General features: G+C 34.4%; 1 protein-coding gene across 2 annotated transcripts in view; it reads left to right on the forward strand.

The window, feature by feature from the left end:
- Positions 1–27967, forward strand: part of CNTN5 (contactin 5) — a 1407026-nt gene that overhangs the window by 320126 nt on the left and 1058933 nt on the right. For both annotated transcript variants that reach the window (XM_040489700.1, XM_040489698.1), the window contains exon 2: positions 3134–3261. The gene's annotated coding sequence lies outside the window, so the exon portion shown is untranslated. The remainder of the gene's footprint in view (positions 1–3133; positions 3262–27967) is intronic.

The raw sequence follows: 27967 nt of genomic DNA on the forward strand, positions 1-27967 counted from the left end.
CTTGTAGACACCATATAGATGGATCTTGACTTTTATATTTCTGATACCCTATGTCTTTTGACTGGAGCATTTAGTCCATTTAAATTCAGTGTTATTATTGAAATATATGGGTTTAGAGTCATTGTGATATCCGTAGGTTTCATGCTTGTAATGATGTCTCTGGTACTTTGTGGTTCCTGCAAGATTTAATTCACAGAGTCCCCCTTAGGATCTCTTGTAGGGCTGGTTTAGTGGTGATGAATTCCTTCAGTTTTTATTTTGTTTGGGAAAACCTTTATTTCTCCTTCTATTCTGAATAACATGCTTACTGGTTAAAGGATTCCTGTTTGCATATTTTTTCCTGTTCATCACATTGAGGATTTCCTGCTATTCCTTTCTGGCCTGTCAATTTCAGTAAATAGGTCTGCTACTACCCTTATATGCCTACCTTTGTATGTTAAGGCCTATTCATCCATAGTTGCTTTTAGAATTCTCTCTTTAACCTTGTATTTTGCTAGTTTCACTATGATATTTCATGTGGAAGATTGATTCAAGTTACATCTGAAGGGAGTTCTCTGTGCCTCTTGATTTTCAATGCCTAGTTCCTTCCCCAGATCAGGGAAGTTTTTAGCTATGATTTGTTCGAGTACACCTTCCACCCCTTTCTCTCTCTTCTTCTTCTGGAATTCCTATGACACAGATATTGTTCTGTTTGATTGAATCACTTACTTCTCTAATTCTCCCCTCATGGTCCTGGATTTTTTTTATCCATAATTTTTTCCATAATTTTATCTTCTAATTTGCCTATTCTCCCCTCTGCCTCTTTAATCTGTGCTGTGGCCACCTCCATTTTATTGTGCACCTAATTTATAGCATTTTTTAATTCATCATGATGATTTTTTAGTCTCTTGATCTCTGCATCAATAGATTCTCTGCTGTCTTATATGCTCTTTTCAAGTCCAGTGATTAATGTTATGACTATTATTCTAAATTTGTGTTCAGTTATGTTGCTTATATCTGTTTTGATCAATTCTTTAGCTGTCACTTCTTTCTGGAATTTCTTCTGAGGAGAATTCTTCTGTTTCATCATTTTGGCTAGTTTTCAGTCCTTTATGAGTTTTAAAAGCTTGTTATGTGCTCTTCACCTGTGACTACTGCTATGTTAAAGGGGGTTCATACACTGTCCAGGACCTGGCCATTTAGGAGGTGTTTTTTGGAGCGTGTTCCTTGCTCTTTCTTGTTGTGACTTCGTTTATTTTATTTCCCTGCTTGTTGTGATGTTTTGGACCCCCCACCAGATGTGCTTTGATTTGTTCCTTGAAGTAGCCCTGGAAAGGAAAACAAACAGAAAGACAAACAGGAAACAAAAATATGCAAACACACAAACAAATACAACAAACAAATAAGGAAAAACAAATAACAAGAAACTAAAAACAATCCAAAAGCAAAAACCAGAAATACCAGCTACCAGTAAAGAACAGAGTGGAGGTGGTGCTGATGGAAGAGCACATATAAAGAGAGAAATGACAGGGGTGGGGCAAAAGAAAAAAAAATAAACATTGACCAGGTAGAGAGACTAAAAGACTTAATCCAGAGAGAGAGAGGAAAATAAGGAAGGAATCAGGGAAAAAGAAACCAAGATAAAGTTACCCAGATAGAAAAACTTGATTATTCCAGAGAGAGAGAAAGAAATGTAAAGAAGGAGGTGTAGAACATGTATCAAGAGAATGTGTTAAATATGTCTGTTAAACATACAAACAACCAGAGTAACCAGCCTAGCAGAGGGAAGAGATAAGAAGAAGAAATGGAAGGGAGAATATATCTATATAACAAGAATTGTCCTGGAATTAATCCAGGCAATGCAGCAGCATTGGTCTGGAGGAGGGGTCTGTCTGGTTCCACAGCTTCTATCCTGCTCCAGTAGATACACAGTTACCTGGCGGGAAGGGGCGTGGTTTGGTGTAGGTTTGTGCTGTCTCCACTGTGGGCCCTGTGGACCCATCCCTGATGCCCGCCTTGGTGGTGGTGGGGAGAAAAATGGTGACCCTCCAGTCTCTTCTCCATGACTGGGTGTCCCAAATCACTCATTTGGAGCTGTCCTCACTGTGCCGCGGGCACAGGTGAAGCTGTCTGTCTCACTCCACCCACTCCTTTGCCCTGGCACTTGGCTGGGAATTAAACTCCCACTCTGTGCACCCTGGTACTGAGGAAGCACCTCCCAATATGTGGTCCTGGCTGGTTTGTCCTGTGCTACAGCACTTCAGGGGAGGGGACCAGTTTCTCTTGCTGCAGACTGTGCCCCTGATCTATCACCGAAGCCGGAGGTGGCTTCATTCCTCCCCAGGTGTGTGAACAGGGCAGGTGGCCCCAGTCCACAAATGGGATCTGCATTTAGAGATCCTCTAACCTGCAGTTAGAGGTGAGATCCCTCTCCGTCCCATTCCGAGGTTTTTTTCTCTTGTCCAGATACTGTCATACACTTCCCCAGCCATTTTTCTCTTCCTTTTGTCTCTCCACAGAAGGGGATCCCTCCCCTCCATGCCTACACAGCCCATTTTATCTCCTTCAGTTTGCAATCACCCACCTATGGCCCATCAGGTTGTCCCATTTTCTCCCTGGTAGACTCAGTCTCTTTTCCTCCCAGACTTTTGGGGTTCAAAGTCCTTTGGCTTCAACCCTTCTTTGTTTGAAAGACATGGGAAGTATGGATTCCCCTACTTTTCCAGCATGTTGACCCCTCCTCAGTCTTCAATATTCTTAAAGTATTGACTTGTGTAACATATTTCTATTCTACAAAAAGTTCCATGAATCTATAAGAAGAAAGCATATTCTTCTGTTGGATGGAATGTTCTAAATATGTTAAGACCATCTGCTCTTGTGTGTAGCTTAAGTCCAATGCTTCTATATTGATGTCCTGTCTGCATTCTGTGTTAAATGATTTAAACTATTGAAATCTATGAAAATTGGATTAAAGTGATATTTTTCTGTGTTTATTATAATATATAAACTACAGAGGAAAATTAGATCTTAAAAAAACAATGACTAAATAAATATCTAGTGCTTAAAGTGTTATAAATATGTGTTGGTATGGTTAAACAGTATAATAGTATACAATCATTTCTTATATAACTAAATAGAGCCTGTTCCTTAACAGGTGGCCTTCAAGGATTGCTATTTATGTCATTCAAGACCTACTAAGCATCATTTTTGCATGACAACTGCAAAAAGATAAGCAAGTTTGTTTTTGAAGTTTCTAACTTGGACACTGTTTTCAGAAAGCAGGTACAGTTTTTCTTTTATTAATCTGCCTTTATAACTGAAAGGAATGTTGAAGGGAAAAATACAGAAAACCCGCATACATCATTTATGGAACTTCTTAACATTGCTCAGTATGGTAAACTTATTATATACTCAAAATAAGTGTTTTATCTTCAGAATGGAAAATAAAAAGCCTTGATTGTGTCAGCTAAACATTCTACAAATATTCTAGAAGTAATATTAATGTAAAATATTTTCCTTATTAAGTTTATGGTTTGCTTATTAAGTTTATATTAAACACATGAATATTGTGTTAAATTGCTGGAAACAATAAGAGAAATAGTACTCTGATATAGCATCCTACTTCTTCCTCAAATAACATATAATGTGGTAGTGGATGGATGTTGTTCCTTTTGATGGCTTGAATTTGAAGACCATGCTTAAGTTTATTTAAGAAGGAAGTCATGGGCAGAATGAGTTTGAGTCATCCCTACCTTAATAGGGAACTTCTGAATGAAAGTGATTTGTATGATTTTTATGGTGCTCCACATGCTCATATGCTATACAATAACCCAAACCATTAAATATTAATTGCATCTATTTGCATCTAACAGTCCTTTAAAATTAATACATTAAAATATTTTAGAATACATGATTAATCCATGTTTATATTAATGAATAAGTGGACATCAACAGGTCATCTCAAATTACATCTACCATGTACTACTTAACTATAATATTTATGATGTATCTTTAGATAACCAGCCTAAGAGGTAAAATAATTTTTATATAGAATTATTTATTTTTGTTTTCTAATTATTTATCAAATATTGAGAATATCATACCCAATTTTAGGGTATGTATATATATATATATATATATCCTTTAATTTGTCAGGTTAATTCAAGTTAACTGATTAAAAATATTGGAAAATATTTTACTCAGCCTACTGCATGTTTTCAGTTTCTTCAGGCTTGAAAATTAGAGTTAAAGAAAGAAAGTAACTAGATCTGAATCTGAGGTAGTTCTGGAGGAGAGTGTACGTGTCAAGCGTTTGACAGTATAATTTTACTTTCACAAGTCAGGCCAAAATTCTGGAAGGTAACTGCAGAAAATTTTATATATCAAGGGTCTTTCATTCATTCCATTAAATCATATCAGCTTGTCATGTTTATTGAAGGCCCTAATTAAAGGCCCATACAGTACAAGGTATCCTTAAATTAATTTTGTGGAGAAAAGCAACCATAACTTTGACATTTCCCCAAAGAATGGAAAACAAGGGAAGAGAAAAGATAAAGAAGTGGATAGAAAGCCTCTGACAGTGAAAGTCTCTGAGAGTCTTTTCCAAACTGTGGAAAAGAATAGATTCCCATAAATTAATCCATTGCTATATTCTAATATTAGACACAATTTTCAGCCAAATTTTTCCATCATAGTTCTATTTGTTACAATGAGAATGATCTCCGAATAGGTTATATATACAAAATAAAATTTAATTTGTGATCTATTTACGAATTATGTATATAAATCTTGGAAGGTGTATAATACATTTTGTCCTTAACTCTTAACTACTAGAACATCTTATCAAATCAAAGCCTGTATTAACTTAGTACTTCTGTGATATCTGTGAATACCAGAGATAAATTGTATGTAGACACCTTAATTAGATTTTTTTTTAATGTTAGAAACCATTTATTTATGGTGCTTGTGACATTTTCAAAGAAAGACAACTGAACACAGCATAGCAGCTGTAGGTAAGAAGATTTTGGATCTAATGCTCACTTCCAGATGGATGATTGATATGCAATTTAAGTTTATGGTAGACATATCAGCAGATGGAAATAGAATGGAGTTAATGTCTTTGCCACCTGTGAGCTGGTGCACTCTATCAATTACAAGCTGAATTGTATTAAATTCAGGTAATTCAACAGAACTCTAATTAATTTTTGAGAGGAGACTTTTTGTCAAGCTATTAATAAATCAAGACTTTTTGTGAAGCTATTAATAAATCCAGGTTTCAAATTGAGAATATAGAGCTTCTTAAATGTACAAGAAACCTATGGAAGCAGCTTTGGCATAGCACAGTTCACTCTTGTTAAGTCACTCTTGTTATTGCTCTGCCCACCTAATTGAAAAGAATATTGGTAGAATAAGAAGCAATTGAAACAAGTGAGATGGACTGAGCACTCCAAAAAGATGTAAGTGAACTAGAATTGATGAATCTGATGAGAGTAGATTCATGGTGTCACTTTAAATAAATCTTATTTCACTCATGTACTTGCACCCAATCTGTCACTATGACTACTAAAAACATTCAAGAGAGACATTGACAGTTTTATCTTGACACAATCAACTAAATTCCTGCCATAATAAGAGGCAACATATATTGAAGGGGTCCTGAGTTCATCCTCTAAGAATGAAATGTTTCACTCAATAACTTACACAACTCTTATCCAGTAAGCATTGGCACAGTTCCAAGAGAGCTTCATTCCATTAGAGAAGAGCCTGACTGGATCTAGGCTTATAGATTTTCAGAAATAGTAGAATTTCCATCTATTGAAAAATATCTATTCCTTACTATCAGTGTGTGCAGTCATAGAGTATTACAGCTGATAAAAATACTTGGATGTTCTCCCAATTTCAAAAATGGGAATTTAATTTTTATCCTAATTGTCTCGACAATTACATCAAAATTTGAAAGGAAAAAAAGAACCTTTTAACTTACATTAGTTGCTACATATATATTGTGTATGTTAATAGCACTGCTACTTATTATGTTTACTGTGTTGTAACCAAAACTGATGACATAAAATAATGTGGAAGTTCCATGGAGTTTATTTTGGCTGAATATTTGAAATATTTTTTTAAATGGAATGTCCACCATTGTCCTTCTGGTGTAGTGTGTGAAATCTATGGGAATGTACAAATGTACAATTTCTAATGGTCAGTAAGGAGGATGGGATGATTCTGTCCAAAATTTTTATTCAATAATAAAATCTTTATTTTGAAGTGTTTGTTCCAGATATATGTATTTTGCCATTTGTTAATAATACTATTTTATATACTATTTTATTTTATATACTATTAAATTCTGTATTATCAGTTATTATCTTTTGGAAGATATTGTTTTGAAATCTTTCATAAGAACATTTGCTATATAAAGTATACAAAAATACTTTAATATGTGAACCAAAACAGAATGACTTAAATAAGTGATTTATCACTGGGTATGAAATATAATATAATTTGAAGTTGTATGAATTTCTTAGATAACATTTATTTCTATCTGCTAGTTGCAGAGGTGGGAGGGGTGATTTGAGTTACTACCAAGGGATTATTTTCAGAATCAGTTTAGTCATAGAAGATATGGTGAATTAATATTTCTCAAGTTGGAGTTTCTAAGGAAAGGGAAGGAAACTGGGTTTTCCCAAAGCAAGAAGAAGGAAAAAATAGTAATAAATTTTGATGTGAAAATGTGACAGTGCCTAGGTTTTATAGTGCATAAACCTTCGCTACCATGATGCAAGGCATTCATAAATTGTAAACATTCAAACACTTTGGGTAGTGTGAATGTGTGCAAAATATCTCATACATAACACTTGACCAGTAAATAATAACTTTTATTAAATATTTTTTGTAGTGGAAAAAAATTAACAGAGAAAATACTGATGTGTAGGCTATGTCATGCTTTCTTATATTTTTAAATGCTAAGGAAGACTGGGCATGAAAAGCAAGCAAATAAACAAACAAAAAAAACCAGAATTATTTTTCTGGAGCATGTTTCAAATATAAGAAATGTTCTGTCCAATCTTGCTTACATACCTGCAATTGAAACACTTAGCCTGAATATTCAGTTACCTGAACACTTCAAATCTATCCTACAAAATATATGAGAAGATATATCACTACCAGTAAATGTCTGAAATTCTAAAATCCACTTAGTCTTTCTGTATGAAGCCTAGTATACAGGGTGAATCCCAGACAGACATTGACTAATAAGACACAGACTTTTCCCTAAAATCTGTCACATGTGCTGAGTGTATTGAGGTGGTTTTGACAAATGGAACAATTACAGGCTTTCGAATAAGGCTGACCCAGGATTGAATCTCTGCTGTAAATTTGCTAACTGTAGATACTGGGCTTAATAGCCATGGACCTCAAGTTGCCTTCAGCTTTAAGAAGTGAATAATGTCTCATTTTACAAGGGTGCAAGTAGGTGAAATTAAGCAAGTCAAATCTATGTATCTATCTATCATCTATCTATATTTCTATCATCTATTATCTTTCTATCATCTATCTATCTATCTATCTATCTAATCGTTTCTCTCAGGCACACACACACACTCTTACATATATATTTGGAGTTTGGCATATGAAAAGTGTTTAATATGATTACTATTGTAATAGAATGAGTATGATACTATTTTGTCACTGAGTAGGACAAACCTTTATGGAGTCTGATAAGTTAAAAAAAGAAGAAAGAAAGGAAAAAGGAAAGAAGGAAGAGAAGGAGGGAGATAGTGTAGGAAAGAGTTAAGGAGGAAATAAGGGAAGGAAAGAGAAAAGAAAGAAGGAAGGAAGGAAGGGAAGGAGGAAGGGGTGGTAGGGAGGAAGAGAGAGAGGAAGGAAATAAAGGGGAAAAAAGAAAGTAAAGAAAGAGAGATGGAGGTAGTGAGGAAGAGGGTAGGGGCAGGAAGAAAAAAAAAGTAGATACAGCTCCTTTTTTGGTATTAAAAATATTTACATTCTGGGGCTGTTGTGTTATACGATTAACATAGAAAAGTGATCCATCTGTTATAAATATTAGAAATTGGCATACAAAAGATAAAAGCTTCCATTTATAATTGAAACAATGATTATATAATTCTCTGCTGGATTTTGTGTTGACACATAACACTATTTCCTCATTTTTGTCCTCTCCAATACATTAGGGGGCCTGGGGGTCTAATAACTGTGTTTCTAGGAAGACCTGCCACCAAGATTAAGGATTTAATACCGTTCAGTGGGAAACATGAGATATCAGAGGTATAAGAGAACCAGAAATCTTATCATTGTCCTTCCAGCTACAGTGGCTCCAGATGCTTTTTTAGTATCATATGTCTCAGTGCTGAAAGCTACAATCATTGCTGGCAGTTATCTATAGTTTTTGCAATTTCTGACTCTGAAATCTGGTTGTTAATTGAAGATTTTGCAGTGTTTTTTCCTGACATTTGTTCCTTCAGAACTTCTAACAGTTTATAAGCACCTAATGTTTACAGTCCTTAAAATACAGTACTTAAAATACAATGACTTTCTTTTTTTTTAATTTTTTGGCTAATCTTGACAGTTAAAGAGGATGCCTAAAGATAAGCAAACAAAAAATAGACACACACATACAAGCCTAAAGAAATGCATAAAAACCGAGATATATCATGTTCATAGATGGGAGACATCATTTCATAAAAAGTCTTACTCCTTACTCAACTAGTTTCATTTTGGTTCAACTTTACAAATAATTGAGATAGTGTGTTAGTGGGATACAGTCGGCTCCCAAGGTAGGCCTTTGATAAAAAAAAGCACAGATAATTTTCTGTGTCTTTGTAAAAGTTTGGTGTACAAGCGATGTGATGCTGCAGATCAGTGGAGAAAGAATAAACAATATCATTGTTCTAGTAAAATAGGTTATCCATAAGAAAAAATAAAATGAAATCAGGCCTCTCAGTATGCCATGCAAAATAAATAAACAAATAACTCAAGTTAGAATTAAAACCTAAATTGAAAAAGTAGAGTTTTAAACATTGGGAAGAAATACTGGTATTAATTTCATGACCTTAACATAAAGAAATATATTTTTAAATAAGAAAAACAGTCTGTGAATGAACAAAAGGACAAATGTAGCTACAATTAAAAAAAGAAAGAAAAAATGAGAGTATGGTGAAACATCTGGGTCCCCCAAATTTTAATAGCTCTTTTTTGCTTGTAAAATAAAAACAAATTTGATGTTGGCAATTAATACTTTTTCTAGATCTGCTGTAGAAAAAATTTGCATGTTTACATTTCACCAGCATGGTAGATCGCTATTTTGTCTTTAGCTCTCTCTGTATCTTTATTATTTGGCATTTAACTTTACAGTTATTTAAAAAAATTTTTTGTTTATTTATTATTTTTGAGATAGAGAGATAGAATGCAAGTGGGGGAGGGGCAGAGAGAAAGGGAGACAGAATCTGCAGTAGGCTCCAGGATCTGAGCTGTCAGCACAGAGACCAATGAGAGGCTCAAACTCATCAACTGGGAAATCCATGACCTGAGCAGAAGTTAGACGCTTAACCTACTGAGCCACCCAGGCTGCCTCAGTTCTTCTTAATATAGCAAAAAAAAAAAAAAAAAAAAATGTATTTACCTGCCCTTTGACTTTGGGTTTAACCATGTGGCTTACGTTCCTCAATAGAATGAAGCAAAGTCATAGTACACTGACCCTAAGGCCGTAAGATACATTGTATATTTCCATGAACTCTTTTGCTCTTTTCCCATCACCATGAAAATAAACAGAAAAATAAATATGTATAGTACAGTCACCTCAGGTGAACGATCCCAGCTAAGCCTAGCCTTAATCAGCTCACCCTCAGCCACCCAACCTAAGTAAGTGGTAATAAATTATTGTTGTTTTAAAACATTGAATTTGGAGATGGTTTATTATGTAACTATGCCTAAGTGATTCAACTATTATTCACACACAAAAAATTATGTTTCTCTCATTCCTGCTACTAATTATCTATAAGTTTGCATTTACTGTTCTTCCTTAATTTCACTTTTGTTATTATTAATCTTATTGTGTATGCCCATTATCCTCAGTTTCCCCTCTTTTCATGTTTGAGATTAAGGTCAAATGCAACCATTTCCATAAAATGTGTCAGTTTCTTTTGTATAAAATGGGAGACTTATGCCATATACTGAATGATATACATATTTGTTCATCTGCTTTTATTTCCCATACAGTACTTTTTAAAGCTAGATGCTTTAATCTTATACTAAGTTTTATACACAGTGTATTTTTAATATTTGAACAAAAACTGCATAAGTAATGATTGATTTAGCTCTTATCCATCATTACAAAGACAGATTTTTATATTACATAAAGAAATTAATTTCATTTACAAATTATTCCTCCGGGTTTAAGTTTTGCTCTTTTCTATGGAGACCGTGATCCACAGAGACTTCAAATGTAAATAAGGCAAGTTGACAGTCATGCCTCTACAGATGTTAAGTAGTCTTCAAATAGTGATCCTTAGGGCTAATATGTCAAAATAAGGAAGTGGAAAATCCCTACAGCTAATGTATGGTGAGTTAGCTAATTAGACTATTAGCAGTGAAAATTACACCATAAATGGTTTTTAAGTGACAGTATTCTGCCTTAGTAAACTTTAAGAGGCAATAGCTGGGTTTCAAAAAGTGGAACGTTATTGCATGAATGGTATACTTCACTTAGCACAGCAGCATTTTTTTTCCATTGAAAATCAAGTTTAAAATATATATATACACATATATATGTGTATATATACATGTATATATATATATATACATATATATGTGTATATATATATGTATATATATTTTTTTCCTTAGGCTGTAATTTAGAAATTGATACCTCCGTATGCTTTTTAGTGATTAGTTCATGTATATGAGCCATGATAAATTGTCTATAATTGAACACAGTGGCACCAGATTGTAATTTTGGTCAATTCTATTCTACTACCATGATAGGAAATGTCATTTTTTAAAAATTATGCTTTTGCTTTTACACTGTTAGACAAGTAGGTATATTTACTCTTCAACCCATTTTTTCTTTCTTAACTAATTTTCCTTTGACGTGTTGAAGATGGGGAAAAAAAAGAAACATAATATCCTCAGTAAAAAGTTCTTAATCACATATGATTTAGGTGACTTGTGTGGGTGTGGGTGTGGGGTGCTATAGCTTACACATAGAATGGGATAAATAGGTTTTCACATAAAGAAAAAGCTTAAGATTTAAGATTGCTTATAGTAGTTGTAAATACTCATTATTTCTTTTTTGTCTCTGGAATGATGGAAATTCGGGAACTTAGCTTGACCACCACCTCATATACTTAATCTACAGACAATATATTATGTTAAATACTTCATACTTCTATGTACTTCTCACATAAGTAAGTTATTAAAATAATTAAACATTTCATTATTATATCCTGAATTTTTTAATAATATTTAAATATTTAATATTAAGCTAGCATGTTGGAAGAGAAAGTATTAAAGGATCTATGAGATTTGTTTGGAATAAAGTAGAAGGTGAAAAATGGCTTTTGTGTTATATGTCACTATAGCAAATCATATTGTTTTAAGATTTCAGTGATGCGTGGCAGTGGAAATAACTGAGATGAGTACAATAGACTTTTCCACAGACTGAGTTTTCCAGGTCATTTAATCCTTTCTAGTGTCTTCAGAACACTTCAACAGAGTTAATGGTAACAGATTGTCACATTATCATCCTCATGATGACCTGTTTGAGTAGAAGATAAAAAATGCTATGCTCCCAAAGCTATGGGTAAAACTGTACTGATCATCAACTCATCAATTTTGTACAAGTGCACTCTCTCTCTCCCTCTCTCACACACACGTCATGTGCATTGGTGTATTGTGTCATTTTATTAGAAAGTATAAACTATCCAGAATGAAATAGAGAGCTGGGAAGTAGAATTTAAAAGAAGCCAGTATATGCCAGCCTTGAGTGATAAAAGACATGTCCTTTGCTCTTAGAAATTCTCATAGTCTCACTTATATCCATGTAAGCATCCTTAAAAACAATTCTAACAAATATCATTATAATTTTTATACTATAATTTTATTATAATTTTAACAGATTAAAAATAGAATGTGAGATGATAGCTGGGCCTCTAGAAATAGATAGGACCATTCCATGAATTGAGAGTGGACAGCCTTACAGTGTTAGCCAGAAGAAACTATAAAAAGCACATACAATAATTATACATGCAAATCAACTTAGAAGTAATTCATAAAGCAGTAGATAGTTGAGAGAATACTGTAAAGAAAACATTGGGTTGAATCAAAGTTGTGCTGTTCAATAAAGGTAGGTACTAGACATATGTGACTATTCAGCACTTGAAATGTGGCTTATTTAAATTGAAATGTGTTGGAATCATACAAGACAACACAGATAGCCAAGACTGAGTATGGAAAAAGGTAAAATATTTTATTAATACTTTTATTTTTATCAAATTTTAAAATGGTACTTTGGATATATTATGTTAATAAAATATATTATTAACATTACTTATTTCTTTTTTCTTTAAAAGTACATATGTAGCTTGCATTTATGGCCTATATATTTATATTGAACAGGAATGGTGTAGGGAATTTCCACAGAATCTAATAATTACTTGATTAAGGCAAAATCACAAGTTATCTAAGAATTTAATGTATCCATTACCCACCAACAACTGGATAGCTTTTATTATAAATCTATAAGACATGTTCCATTTTAAGGAAACATAAAGAAAATAATTAAAAGTTGTTGCCTGAACCAGTTTCTTACCTTCCGGGAAAGTCAATTCCCTAGCCTACTAGAATTTTTAAAGTCCTTGAAATACTTATCCAGAGTTTTTGTATACTAATTGCTTTTTCTTCTAAAGCACTTAGATATGATTACCTTTAAGTGCTTGGGAATGAGAAAGTTTTTAGTGAAAGTCATCTGTGTAGATTGAGGAAGGGCCAGCATATCCTAACTGAGTGAGGTACCTGGGTAAAACCAACATCTAACCACACTAAAGTCCATGGCACAGATCTGAACTATTCTCAATGCCATTTCTGGTTATAGTAGACTTATTCACACCGTTTGGACTTAAACTAGGCCCAAACATTGCTCACTTCAATTTTGCTTTCTGGTTCTGATTCTTGGAGACATGCAGTGATTACTCAGACTGTGTGTAAGAAATAAACAGGAAAGGAGGCAGAATAGAAAAAAGAGCTTAAGGACATTTAAATAAATAGAACTCTAGAATCTTGAAAATTGAAAGTGCCAGGTAAAACAAATCTCAGCAATACAAAATATATTTACTTAGCTTGCTCAAAGGTAAAAATGTGACCGAAAATTTCACACAAAACTCTATATTCCACAAAAAAATACCAATAGTTTGACACAATAAATCATGACCCTATTTGCCAATGTGGAACTACAGTTTTGATTGAAAAATTGTTTGTTTCTCCTTATGTTGTTATGCTTAGTCTTGTGGATATCATCTTTGAGTTTAAAGATTTATATAACAGTATTATTTGTAATAAATAATTAAATGTAGCTCTAATTGTTTCAGTATTCCTGATTTGAGTAGGTATTGTGGACTTTCTCATTATAAACTTAAGTGTTAGCAAATGGATATATATAAAACATATATAGCCAAATGGATATATATAAAACAATAATGGATAATCACTGCATTTCTAATAAATACTTCCGGTGGAAATTATATTCAATTGCATCAGAACTGTTTCAATGACCACTTTTTGGCCAAATTAGTAAAACCTGTAATAACAGCGATAGGTAAAATTCATAATTCACTTTATTAAGTATTAGAAGGTATCTTATGATTGATTTTCACAACTTTCTAATTCAAGATTAGTAATATACCTAAGGTAAATCAAAGCAGTGGGAGATCAAGGAGTAAATGAGGATGTTTCAAATCTATGTAATCTGGCTCTAGAGTCTCAATTTTTAGCCACAGATCTCTTCTGCCACATTGGGTAGAATCTACAGTCTTCAATTGCTTACCTTTCAAAGCACAAGTTCTCTGAAGTCATGTTACTTGTATGGTGCACATGCTAAAAATTATTTCCAGATTACTTTTTGAAAGTCACCTCTGTTTAGGTTTCCCAAGCATACTCTGATAAGAAGACTTTGGTGTTGATAGTTTACCAGGAAGATGATCCCAGGAAACACAAGAGAGCGTGAGGAAATAAGACATGGAAGGAAGAAAAGTCAAGAAAAGGCACAATTAGGAGGAAGTCAACAGATACAAGTGTCTGGAACTGTGTCACGCATGAACTTCCCACTGAAGTTTAACATAGAATATGCCTCAGAAATGTCACACCAAAGAGATAGGAAACTTCACTGAATATGTCCTGCATTGATCTCATTGGCTGAGTGTTGATTTTGGAGCACTAAACCCTGGGGCCATTTGAGGCTGCCTTGCTTTGGTTGAAAAAGTTTCCATGGTGCTAGAGAAAACCTTGAGGCAGAGAAGTAGTGATGCAATTCAGACTCTGCAGGGGAGAAAATGTCAGTGAGTACAGGAACTGTCCCCTGAATGTAGGTGGATCAAGGGTTTACGGATCAGGACAGTAACAGAATCTGTTACTAAGGTAAAAGCACAGTATGGACAGATTTTATGAAAACACACTGAACCTTACAACAAATTTCTTCAGTGAGTGTGTGAGCCTTCTTCACCCTAACCTTAGTCTTGGAATAAAAGTAACCTTTTCTTTAGTTTAATTCTATACTTCAATTTATTGGGGGTATATGTCTTGCACACTAATAAACTCAATAAATGTATCAAATACATCAAAACAGAATGGTTCAGCCAAAATATCAAATTAGCTATTAGGTGTAAAAAAGTCAAAATAAATTGTTTAAATCATTTTTCACTTTTTTGTAAGGTGCTCATAGTTTGATGATAAACCTGAGTGTAATTGGTGCATTCCGAGTCATTTGAATGGCATGGCTTCACAGAGGTATGCCAAGCAGGATAAAAACTGTTGTGCAATACCTTAAGCAATATTCATTTTATATTATTTTATAATTTGTCTTATATTCCCATTGCTATTAAATATATTGTGAAATAAAAGCTATCTTTCTTATTTATTTAACAATTGTATATATATCTATGGACTAAACAATTAGGTAGGAATAAGAACTAAACTGTTCACATAAACAATGGGTATAGAAACAAGAGCAAAAGGCAATTAACATAATAAGAAGAAAAGCATTTTATGGGTACAGATTTCTTATAAGAATTACAAACTCTTAAGTTATAACTAAATATTCAAATCATTGTGTTTTCCTACTTTAAAATTTAAGTGAACTTAGAAAATTACTTTAAGGAGAATAATTTTAAAGTCATATGAGGATACTTGTACAGTATTTGTTAACACCCTTTGGAGTTGGAAGGGAAATTATAGTATACAGTTTTGACAATTTTTCTCTGTAATTTGTTTTGAAAACAGGCAGTACACTTAATATTTTCCTAATATTTAGCTGAATGAGAAATGAGGATAAGTATAATCTTTCAACAGACTTTTGAAATGTGTATTATGCATATAGAATTTAAATTAGTTTGCAAATATTGAAGTAAAAATAGTAAGTCATACTTTTTCAGAAGTATCTATTTCTCTATTGAGTGCTTTCAAAGAATAAAGATGAAGATGTGCGAGAAATATTTTTAAGAATACTTAAAGTGTAACAAAAAGAATTATTTCTGTGTCCTATATAAAGTTAAATTAAAGAAAATAAGTCAGTCAGAGAAAGATAGATATCATGTTTTCACTCATATGTGGATCTTGAAAAACTTAACAGAAGACCATGAGGGAAGGAATGGAGAAAAAAATAGTAACAGAGAGGAAGGGAGGCAAACTATAAGAGACTCTTAAATACAGAGAACAAACTGAAGGCTGATGGGGGTGGGGTCGGAGACAGGGGAAAGTGGGTGATGGGCATTGAGGAGGGCACTTGTTGGGATGACCACTGGGTGTTGTATGTAAGCGATGAGCCATGGGAATCTACCCCAAAAACCAACAGGACACTTAACAAACTGTATGTTAGCCAATTTGATAATAAGTTATTTTTTTTAATTTTTTTTAACGTTTTTATTTATTTTTGAGACAGAGAGAGACAGAGCATGAAGGGGGAGGGGCAGAGAGAGAAGGAGACACAGAATCGGAAGCAGGCTCCAGGCCCTGAGCCATCAGCCCAGAGCCCGACGCGGGGCTCGAACTCACGGACCGTGAGATCGTGACCTGAGCTGAAGTCGGACGCTTAACCGACTGCGCCACCCAGGCACCCCGATAAAAAGTTATTTTAAAAAAAGAAAGAAAACAAACATTAAAACTATACTAAATTTTGCTTTATTTACTATTTCAATAATTACTATAATATTAAATTTGGAATAATTATTACTGTAGTATTCATATTTCAGAATATCATATGCCATGTTATATGTGTTAGTTTTAATTAGATCCTTGAACTTACTTGTTTGTGAAAATTGAATTGATGTAATATAGAAAATTGGGTTTCTTCAATATGTGTTTTTAGGAAATAGCCCTTTCAACTTGCATTAGTACAAGTATGTGTTAATGTTATACTACTATTAAAACAAAATATCTTCAAAGATATAACACAACAAAGTATCTACTATCTGACATATATCTTAGTCATTTAAAAATGTTTAACTTGTCTTCTAAAATTTATCTTTGTATTGAGTCTGACTGGACAGGTGTATAACCTGAACGTCATTTTTTTTCATTCATAAAATTGCGTGTACTGAATTACCTTTTATTGTTTGCTGTTGACAGGGAAGAAAACCTTCCTCTGCCCTGTGATCCCTCTAGCTGGACTTAGAACCAAATTGACATGAGACAGATTAACAGGCGAAAATCAAATTCAATAGGCGTATATATGAGGAATCTACACAGACACAGAATTCGAAAGACAATGATGCAAGATGAAGCTTATATGAGCTAAGGAGAAGGGTATGGGTTTAAGGACACAAAGTAAAGAAAACTCATTAGCAAAAAAGTGATAGGAGATATTTGGAAAACCAAAAAAACTTATTATGCAGATAAATTCCTTAGGTAAAGTGGAGTCTCTGTTAATAGCTCTCTACTTGGTACAGTCTCTCCTTTCCAATGTAAATTTAGGCACTTTAGGGAGTGCAGACAGGTATTCCTATATCTTCTGGGTTTTGGTTCTTTTTTTTATGTTTATTTATTTATTTTTAATTTTTGTTCAACATTTTTATTTATTTTTGGGACAGAGAGAGACAGAGCGTGAATGGGGGAGGGGCAGAGAGAGAGGGAGACACAGAATTGGAAACAGGCTCCAGGCTCCGAGCCATCAGCCCAGAGCCTGACGCGGGGCTCGAACTCACGGACCGCGAGATCGTGACCTGGCTGAAGTTAGACGCTTAACCGACTGCGCCACCCAGGCGCCCCTATTTATTTATTTTGAGAGATAGAGGGAAAGAGGTTGAGCCCATGCTGTCAGCGCAGAGCCTGATGTGGAACTCCATCTCACAAACCATGAGATCATGACCTGAGCTGAAATCAAGAGTCAGACACTTACTAAGCCACCCAGGCACCTTGGGTTTTGATTACTTCTAACACAAAATAATCTTTATACCAAAGTGGTCCTTTTGGGATAACTCTGCCTTGGTCTCCTATACTATTAATTTGTATTGAGGAACATAGTAAGAATCAGTAATACTCCAATTACAAGCATGAGCTGGGCATGTCACCTACCATATCTGAATGAGTAGCAGAATGTCTGTCTTTTCTTACTGCCAAGAGCTATTGGTCGGCTCCTGAATAACTTGGGTTTGTTTTTTTTTTTCAATTTTATTTTGTTGCTATTGTTATTGTTTAATAAGATTGGAGGAGGTAGAAAAAGTAAAATCAGGTGGGAAAGAAAAATTAAATAACTCAACTTGAGGCATTGTAAGGAATTTAGCTTTTATGTTCTATGAGGAGATAAGCTGTTGGAGGATTTAGAACTGAGAAGTACCATGACTTAATTTACATTTTAAGTATCTGTTGATGGACTAGATATGACATGAAAGAAAACAAAAAGTATACATATCACTAGTGTTTTTCCCTGTGTAACTGGAAGGTAGGATTTGCCTAGGCAACCAGAAAGATGGAGTTTCTTATTGAGATTAAGAAAAGGGAAGGTTTCGGGAGATGGGGTGGGAAGTAAGGAATTTATTTTCAGAAAATGTGGGATCTTATTTGACATAGGTGGCTGAACATGTAAGTCTGGAATTTAAGAAAGCAGAATTGGGTAGAGATATAAAACTGGGAGTCTGAATGGGTGTTTCATGCCAATAATCAAAAAGAAGGTCAGGAAAGGAAGAATTATATAGACTAAAACATAGGTTACAGAGATGAGGAGAAATAGGAAAAGAGCCTGAAGAAGGAGCAGCTACAGAAATTGAAAAGCAAATGGAAGAATGGTGATTCAGATGCCTTATAAGGACACCTTTTAAGAAAGAGGACGTGAAAAACCATAGCAAAGGTCTGCTATGATGAAAAGTTCGCATTGACCTTATTTATTTTGATTTTATTGTTACTTTGCCAAGAACTTTTGCAAGTGAAATTGTAGTTATGGTGGGAATGAACACCTGATTTGAGTTCATTTGAGAGGAAATGGGCAAAGAAACAGCAAAGAGGACAAGTACAGAGAGATTCTTCTCTAAGCAATAATTATTATCTTAATAATCTTAATAATATTATATAAAAGTAAATAATTAAAAGAAAATAATTGATTCCAAAATCTATGGTACCTTGATTTCATAAATCTATATTGGATATATTCACAAGTATAAAATATTCCATTTATTCCTTAGAAATTTTATTTTCAGGCTTAATATTTTCAGTGTTTTGAGAAAAAAAAATTTTTGCTTACTTTTGCTTCTTCTCTAAGTGTCTCCCAATTTGACCTTCCTGGTCAAATAATAATTCATTAAAGATGTCTGGTTGTTTAACAAAAAAACAAGGTGTCTAATTGTTTGGGTGATTGACATATTTGGTACCTTATAAAGCATTTGAAAAAAGGCCTTAGTATCATATTTGCATGTTACACCTTTTGTAAATTAATAAAAATCTAGCAATAAGTAAAGTGAGAATTCAATGTGATAACTGGAGAAGAGGCTTCTCCTTGAAAGGAGTCTTATTTTAATGAATACCCATAGCTAGCTAAAATATTTAATTCCCAGATTTTAAAATTTAAATACACTGATGATAAATAAAATATTGAACATTGATCTATAATAAATAAATGTGTATTTCAAAACAAAAAAGAAAGCATGAATGTGAAACCCAACTGTGCTACTTCATAGTAGTATATATAAAGCAAACCCATAGTCTCAGGTTCCACACTTGTAAAATTATAATAATAAGAATATGTATCATATTGGATCACTGTGAGATTTAATGGGATATACTATGACCCATAGGTTAAATGCTTTGTACTCTTTTTGTAAGGGGAAGTATTTTATCTATACATAGTGAAAAATAGAGAAAAGGGGAGGAAAAACTGAAACCTTAGATTTAGCCTCATAAGAACATCTTTTTCCTGAAAACCATTAATGTCTGTTGAATTATTGAGCAGACAAAATTCTGGAGATCTAGAAATTCATGAAATACACCTTGAGTCCAGCCTCTTACATTTGGAATTTAAGAAAAATTAAATGACATGCCATGACTGAATAAAATTACTGTCAAAGAACAAAAAGAGTAGGGAAATTCCCAGTGTAATTAGCATACAAATAGAAACCACTATAGTAATGCAGATTATAATTATAAATTATAAAAATAAAAGTGGTAATTTAAATTTGATTCAAGATCACCTTGCCCTACTTTAACAAATAGGGTATCTAACTTATGTTTAAATAAACCAGTTATGATAGTTATTTGTCATGCTGATATGTTCCATATTTTAAAAACATTTGTTAGTGTTAGAAAAAACATTGAAAAATAATGTTAAATATCAGTACATAATTTTCTACTTGTTGCAAATAAATAAAATTTCACATAATTTATAAATGTTTAAAAAAATTTCTACCTAGGGGCGCCTGGGTGGCGCAGTCGGTTAAGCGTCCGACTTCAGCCAGGACACGATCTCGCGGTCCGTGAGTTCGAGCCCCGCGTCAGCTCCGGGCTGATGGCTCAGAGCCTGGAGCCTGCTTCCGATTCTGTGTCTCCCTCTCTCTCTGCCCCTCCCCCGTTCATGCTCTGTCTCTCTCTGTCCCAAAAATAAATAAACGTTGAAAAAAAATAAAAAATAATATTTCTACCTAGTGAGAGCAATTTGAATTGTAGGTTTCCACAAATTATTTCTTACAACCATGTTCAGAGACGCCTGTTGCTGGGAGTGGGGGTGGGAGACAGATATAGGGAATAGGAGACTTGAATCAATGTTGTAATAATAAATAGTTAATCACTGAGGTTTTTGCCTGTAATCTAAAACAAATTAAGGTGATCATTGAAAAAATTATTATTTTTAATGAAATTTCAAATTATGTCATTTTTATTCATTTAATGTAGATCTTAGTGTCCAAATTCAATTAAATTATTGTATTAGTTATTTTATTTTTAGTAATATAATAAATTTTTGGATAAAATAAATTACAACCAAACAAGTTTGAGTTTTTATTCTAGTTGGATATTAGTAATATTACTGAATCACGTAGGAAGTGGCTCTAGTTAGGGCCATTTGTCAGCAGAGAAAAGCCTAAGATACATATAAAGCACAAAAACAACCCCACAAAACAGATGAAAAAAAAATAAAATAGAAAGGGAGTATTAGAATGCTATAATCCAATAGTAATGAAACATGGCTACTAAAAATGTTAGTAGGAAATGCTATCCAGAATCAAGGCTGCTTTGGCATCACTCTGCTTTGTTCTGATCAGACACATTTTGGAAGAGAGGCATTAGCAACCTAGAAGTGAGAAGTGAGCAGGGATGATAAATCTTTATCACGTGGAAAATGAGGAAAGTGGTGATGTGTAGTTTGGAGAAAAAGAGACTTAGAGACACCATGCATGTTCTCAGCTGTTTAAAAGGACTGTCATGTGGAAGAGGGATTAGAACAGATATGCCTTGCTCCAAAGACTAAGACTGTGAATTAAGGCAAACAATAAGAAAGATATTTCAGTTCAGTATGATAAAAAGATTCTGACATTTTAAATTATGTGATGCCAGTGAAAGCTTCATTGTAAGAGCTATCTTGCAGTTGGAAAATTATATGATACCCAAGGTCACTATCAATACTAAGAATCTTTAATTTTGTGAATTAAAGTACATTTGAAATGCCCATTCTAAGTTTTAGTAAAAAGCCTTGCACATGGCTTTAAGGTAATGTGAAATTAATATTATGCCTCATTTCTGTCTTTGCTTCTACTCTATTTATGTATCCATCCATCATCTATCTATATCTATCACCTATCTCATGATTTCAAACTCTGCATAATTTTTTTTTTAATTTTTTTTTTCAACGTTTATTTATTTTTGGGACAGAGAGAGAGCATGAACGGGGGAGGGGCAGAGAGAGAGGGAGACACAGAATCGGAAACAGGCTCCAGGCTCTGAGCCATCAGCCCGGAGCCTGACGCGGGGCTCGAACTCACAGACCGCGAGATCGTGACCTGGCTGAAGTCGGATGCTTAACCGACTGCGCCACCCAGGCGCCCCAGCATAATTTAAGCTGCATAAAGAGAAAAAAAAAACTTTTATACAGCATGTACTAATAATCTTATATTGAAATAGAAAAAGACATAATAATTGGTCATTCATTTTTAAAAAGGTCACATTTCAACCTACAAAGATAGAAATTTCACATAGCTCAATCAAATACTATGAGTCAAATAATGTGTTGGAGATGGCAATAGAATAGGTCAAGTAAATGTGCAATTACAGTGAAGTATGCTGTTACAAGAGCAATATTCAGGGATACTAGGTTATGCCACTTCTAGGTTTATGAAAGACTTCCCTCAAGAAAATCCAGCATTTGAAAACTATAAACAAAAAATGAAGTGTGACTATTCATAAAACAGCCTTCTCAGATACAGATAATTTTTGATAAATTTATTTGGCAAACTTCTTAAAGATAATTCTTTTCTGATTAAGTATATGCAACACACTCATCTCATCTTCGAAGGGCATAAATATGCTTGTAGTAGAGCATCTATATCACAGGAAAGCTTTCCTGTGTCATGACTAAGAGCTTTGCAAGCAAAGATTTTGTCCAATACTAATTCCATACCTTGCTGTTAAGAAAAGTCTGTAAAAACCTCTCAAGAAATGTATTTTGGAAAAATCCCCTTTTACTTTGTCTACTTTAACCCTTTGTTAACCAAAAACAGTAGGAAAAAAAAAAAGCACGCAACATTTTGGTCCTTAAATTATTTCAGGTCTTGGTTAAAGATGTCAGAGGCCTTAAGATGGTGGAGTAGTATGGCAACCCTGAGCTTGTCTTGTCCCTGAAAAGCAGCTAGACCAGCATCAAACCATTTTGAACAGAAATTGATCTGAGAATTAACACAACAATATGCATAGCTTGAGCCACAGAACTTGGCAGGTACATGGTGCAGAGAGGTGAATTGGAGAGAAAAGCCACAGAGCTGAAGAGGGTATGGAGCTGTTTTTTTGGAGAAAAGACAGAGAAAGGGAAAGCAGTGAGTGTGGCACATCTGGATCCTGCAAGAAAACGATTTCCCTTTACAAGTAGCTAGAGAGAAAGAGTGAAAACATTCCCAGGGAACTGAATAAGAAATATGTTCTTCAAAACCATTGATGGGGAGAAAGGAGAGGATTTCAATACCAACAGGGTTCTATAAACAGTGGAGTTCAGAGTCTGAATGTTCAGAGCTCAGTGCCTGGCAGTGATCTGGTGAGTAGGTACAGTGAATCCCCAAGAGCAGGCAGCAAGGTCTGAGGGCCCTGGGTGCTAGATGGGGAGAAGCATCTCTGCTTGGAGTGCATTTGATAGAGACCATATGGCCTCCCTGCAGGCAGAGGTCCCAAGAGACCCCAGAGAGCAGCCATGTTTGCTGGTATTAGGACAAAGACGTCAGAGTACAGTGAAAACTGGTGCCAGCTGTGTGTTGCAATTTACCGTAGTCTCTGAACTGCTACTGTGTGATCACACTAACATTTTCTAGGGCAAGCTGGCATGGGCCATTCCTCAGTGAGACTCTCCCCCAGAGAATCATTGTGGGTCCAAGTCATGGGGGTGTCTCTGAGGTGTGGGGTTTTGAAACACAACCCCATCTGAGCTAAAACCCTGGAGGAAGGTGTCACCTGGCAGGAGATGGCAGGTGGCCCTGGCAGGGACAAGGACAGAGTAGAAACAGAGAGCAGAAGGAGGCCTGCCACAAAGGAGGGGTGCTTGATCATGGATCAGCAAGAGTGTGAAGTTCCTGCACCATAGACTAGGGAACTGGTAGAAGCCATTTTCACCTCTTCCATACACGCACATGTGAGCACGCACACTGATGCACTCCAGTAAACTAAGAAGTGCCATTTAGTGGAGAATGGAGCCACACTGCCTAACTGTGCCCTCCAGGCACATTCGCCACACACCAGCACAAATCCTTCCACCTGCTTAGTGTTTGGACTATAGAGTGTTTCATGGTTTCAGTTCTAGGGAAAACTGGACGTAACTTGATTCAGGTTTCATTCTGTTTGCTTGTTTGTTTATTTGTTCATTTTCTTTGCTTCTGTTTTTGCTTAATGTTTTTTTTTTCTTTCTTTTATTTCTTTCCGTGAATACAGAGCAAATTCTTTTTTATTTTTTTATTTTTAATTTAATTTTTAATTTAATTTTTAATTTTTAATTTTCTTTATTTTATCTTATGTAACTTTCTTTGATTTTTAATTTTTTAACTTTTTTTTCTTTCCTTTCCCTTTTTTCTCTATTCTATTAAGCTTTTTTCAACAAGACCAAAACAAACCTAGTAGGATCCAGATGCCTTTACTTGATTTTTTTGTTTTGTTCTTAACTAATCTTTTTTTTTTATTAATTTTTTTCTGCCTCCAAAATGAAAATACAAAGGAGTTCACCCCAAAAGAAAGAACAGGAAGAAATGACAGCCAGGGATTTAATCTACAGAGATATAAGTAAGATGTCTAAACTAGAATATAAAACGACAATTATAAGAATACTAGCTGGTGTTGAAAAGAACATAGAAGACACCAGAGAATCCCTTTCTGTGGAGATAAAGAAACAAAATCTAGTTGGGCTAAAATTAAAAATGCTATAACTGAGAGGCAATCTCAAAGGGATGCCACAGCAAAGATAGATGAAGCAAGCAGCAAATCAGCGATATAGAAGAAAAAATTATAGAGAATAATGAAGCAGAATAAAAGGGGGAAACAAAGGCAAAAAATCATGATACAAGACTTAGAGAACTCAGTGACTTATTAAAAAGGAATAACATCTGAATCCTAGGAGTCCCAGTAGTTGAAGAGAGAGAAAAAAGGTGAGGAAGATTTATGTGAGAAAATTATAACAGAAAACTTTCCTAATCATAGGAAGGACACAGACATCATTATCTGAGAAGCATATAGAACTCCTAATAGATTCAACAAAAACCGACCATTACCAAGGCATATTATAGTCAAATTCACAAAATATACAGACAAGGAAAGAATTATGAAAGCAGCAAGGAAAAAACAAAAGTCCTTAACCTACAAAGGAAGACATAAGATTGGCAGCAAATCTGTCCATGGAAACTTGGCAGGCCAGAAAGGAGTGGCGGGATATATTCAACGCGCTGAATCAAAAAAAAAAAAAAAAAAAACAAAAAAAACCCACACAGATTTATATGTGTGTGTGTGTGTGTGTATGCAGCCAAGAATTCTTTATCCAACAAGGCTGTCATTAAAAATAGAATGAGAGATAAAGAATTTCCCAGACAAAAACTAAAGGAGTTCGTGACCCTAAACCAGCCCTGCAAGAAATTTTAAGGTGAACTCCTCCAGTGGAGAAAAGATGAAACGAAACAAAAAAGACCAAAAGTAACAAAGACTAGAAGACCAGGGAACATCACCAGACTCCAACTCTGCAGGCAACACAATGATACTAAATTAATGTCTTTCAATAATCATTAAATGCTCCAAACAAAAGACAGAGGGTGTCAGAATAGATAAGAACATGACCCATCTGTATGCTGCCTATAAGAGACTCATTTTAGACCTAAACACACATGCTGATTGAAAGTAAGGGGATGGAGAACCATCTATCATGCTAATGGTTAGCAAAAGAAAACTGGAGGAGCCATGCTTATATCAGACAAACTAGATTTTAAAATAAGGACTGTAACAAGAGATGAAGAAGGACATTATATAATAATTAAGGGGTCTATCCATCAGGAAGATCTAACAATTGTAAATATTTATGCCCCCAACTTGATAGAACCCAAGTATATAAATGAATTACTCACAAACATAAAGAAACTCATTGATAATAATACCATAATAGTAGAGGATTTCAACATCTCTTTTACAACAATGGACAGATCATGTAAGCAGAAAATCAGCAAGGTAACAATGTCTTTGAATGACACACTGAACCAGATGGACTTAACAGATATATTCAGAACATTTCATCCTAAAGCAGCAAATTACACATTTTTCTCCAGTGAACATGGAACATTCTCCAGAATAGATCACATACTGGGTCACAAATTATCCCTCCATAAACACAAAAGGATTGAAATCATACCATGCATATTTTCAGACCACAACATTCTGAAACTTGAAATCAATCACAAGAAAAAATTTAGAAAGACCATGAATACTTGCTGATTAAATAACATCCTACCGCAGAATGAATGCGTTATCCAAGAAATTAAAGAATTAAAAAGTACATGGAAACCAGCAATATAAAACCTCTGGCATGCAGCAAAGGTGGTCATAAGAAGGAAGTATATAGCAATCCAGGTCCTCCTCAAGAAAGAAGAAAGGTCTCAAATATACAACCTAACCTTACACCTAAGGAGCTGGATAAAGAACAGAAAATAGAGTCTAAAACCAGCAAAAGAAGGGAAATAATAAAGATTAGAGCAGAAATCAATGATATTAAAAACAAACAAACAGCACAACCGATGAATTAAACCAGGAGATGATCCTTTGAAAGAATTTTAAAAAACTGATAAACCCCTAACCAGACTGATCAAAAAGAAAAAAAGAAAAGACCCAAATAAATAATATCACTAATGAAACAAAAGAGATCACAACCAACACTACAGAAATACAAACAATAATAAGAGAATATTATGAGCAATTATATGACAAAAAATTGGGCAATCAGGAAGAAATGAACAAATTCCTAGAAACATATAAACTGTCAAAACTGAAACAAGAAAAAATGGAAAATTTGAACAGACCCATAACAAGTAAGGACATTGACTCAGTAATCAAAAATGTCCCAATAAGCAAGAGTCCAGGGCTGGATGGCTTTCCCGGGAATTCTACCAAACATTTAAAGAGTTAACACCTATTCTTTTGAAGCTGTTCCAAAAAGTAGAAATGGAAGGAATACTTTCAAACTCATTCTACGAGGCTGGCATTACCTTGATTACAAAACAAGACAAAGGCCCCACATAAAAGAATAACTATTGAACATGGATGCAAAAATTCTCAACAAGATTTTAGAAAATGAATCCATTAGTACATTAAAATAATTATTCACCATGATCAAGTGGGATTTATTCCTGGGATGGTTCAATATCTGCAAATCAACAAGTGTGATACAGCACATTAATGTAAGAAAGGAATAAGAACCACACGTTTCTCTCAATAGACGCAGAGAAAGCATTTGGCAAAATATAGCATCTTTTCTTAGTAAACACCCTCAAGGAAGTAGGGATAGAAGGAACATACCTCAACATTATAAAGACCATATATTAAAGACCCACAGCTAATATCATCCTCAATGGGGAAAAACTGAGAGCTTTCCCCCTAAGGTCAGGAACATGACAGGGATGTCCACTCTCACCACAGTGTTGTAAGTCCTAGCCTCAGCAATCAGACAACAAAAAGAAATAAAAGTCATCCAAACTGGCAAGGATGAAGTGAAACTTTCACTCTTTGCAGATAACATAATACTCTATGTGCAAAACACAAAAGACTCCACCAAAAAACTGCTGGAACTGATACATGAATTCAGCAAAGTCGCAGAATATAAAATCAATGTACAGAAATCAGTTGCATTTTTATATGCCATAATGAAGTAGACAAAGAGAAAGCGAGGAATCAATCCCATATACAATTGCACCAAAACCATAAAATACCTAGGAATAAACCAAACCAAAGAGTTAAAAAACCTGTATGCTGAAAACTATAGAAAGCTTATGAAAGAAATGGAAGAAGACATGAAGAAATGGAAAGACTATCCATGTTCATATATTGGAAAAACAAATATTGTTAAAATGTTGATACTACCCAAAGCAATCTATATATTCAATGCAATCCTCACCAAAATAACACCAGTATTCTTCACAGAGCTAGAACAAACAATTCTAAAATTTGTATGGAATAAGAAATGACCCCGAATGGCCAAAGTAATGTTGATAAAACCAAGGGGCACCTGGGTGGCTCAGTCAGTTAAGCATCCAGCTCTTCATTTCAGCTCTGGTCATCATCTTATGGTTCATGGTTTTGAACCCCATATCGGGCTCAATGCTGACAGCACAGAGCCTGCTTGGGATTCTCTCTCTCTCTCTCTGTCTCTCTCTCTCTCTGTCTCTCTCTCTATTTCTCTCAGTGAAAAATAAGCTAAAAAAAAGAAAAAAGAAAGGAGAAAAGAAAAGAAAAGAAAAAAGAAAAGAAAAATAAAAGAAGAGAAAAGAAAAGGGAAAAGAAAAGGGAAGAAAAGAAGAAAAGAAAAGAAAAGAAAAGAAAAGAAAAGAAAAGAAAAGAAAAGAAAAGAAAA

Source organism: Herpailurus yagouaroundi, unplaced genomic scaffold (assembly GCF_014898765.1).
Source record: "Herpailurus yagouaroundi ecotype Mexico unplaced genomic scaffold, PumYag 180, whole genome shotgun sequence".
NCBI lineage: Eukaryota > Metazoa > Chordata > Mammalia > Carnivora > Felidae > Herpailurus > Herpailurus yagouaroundi.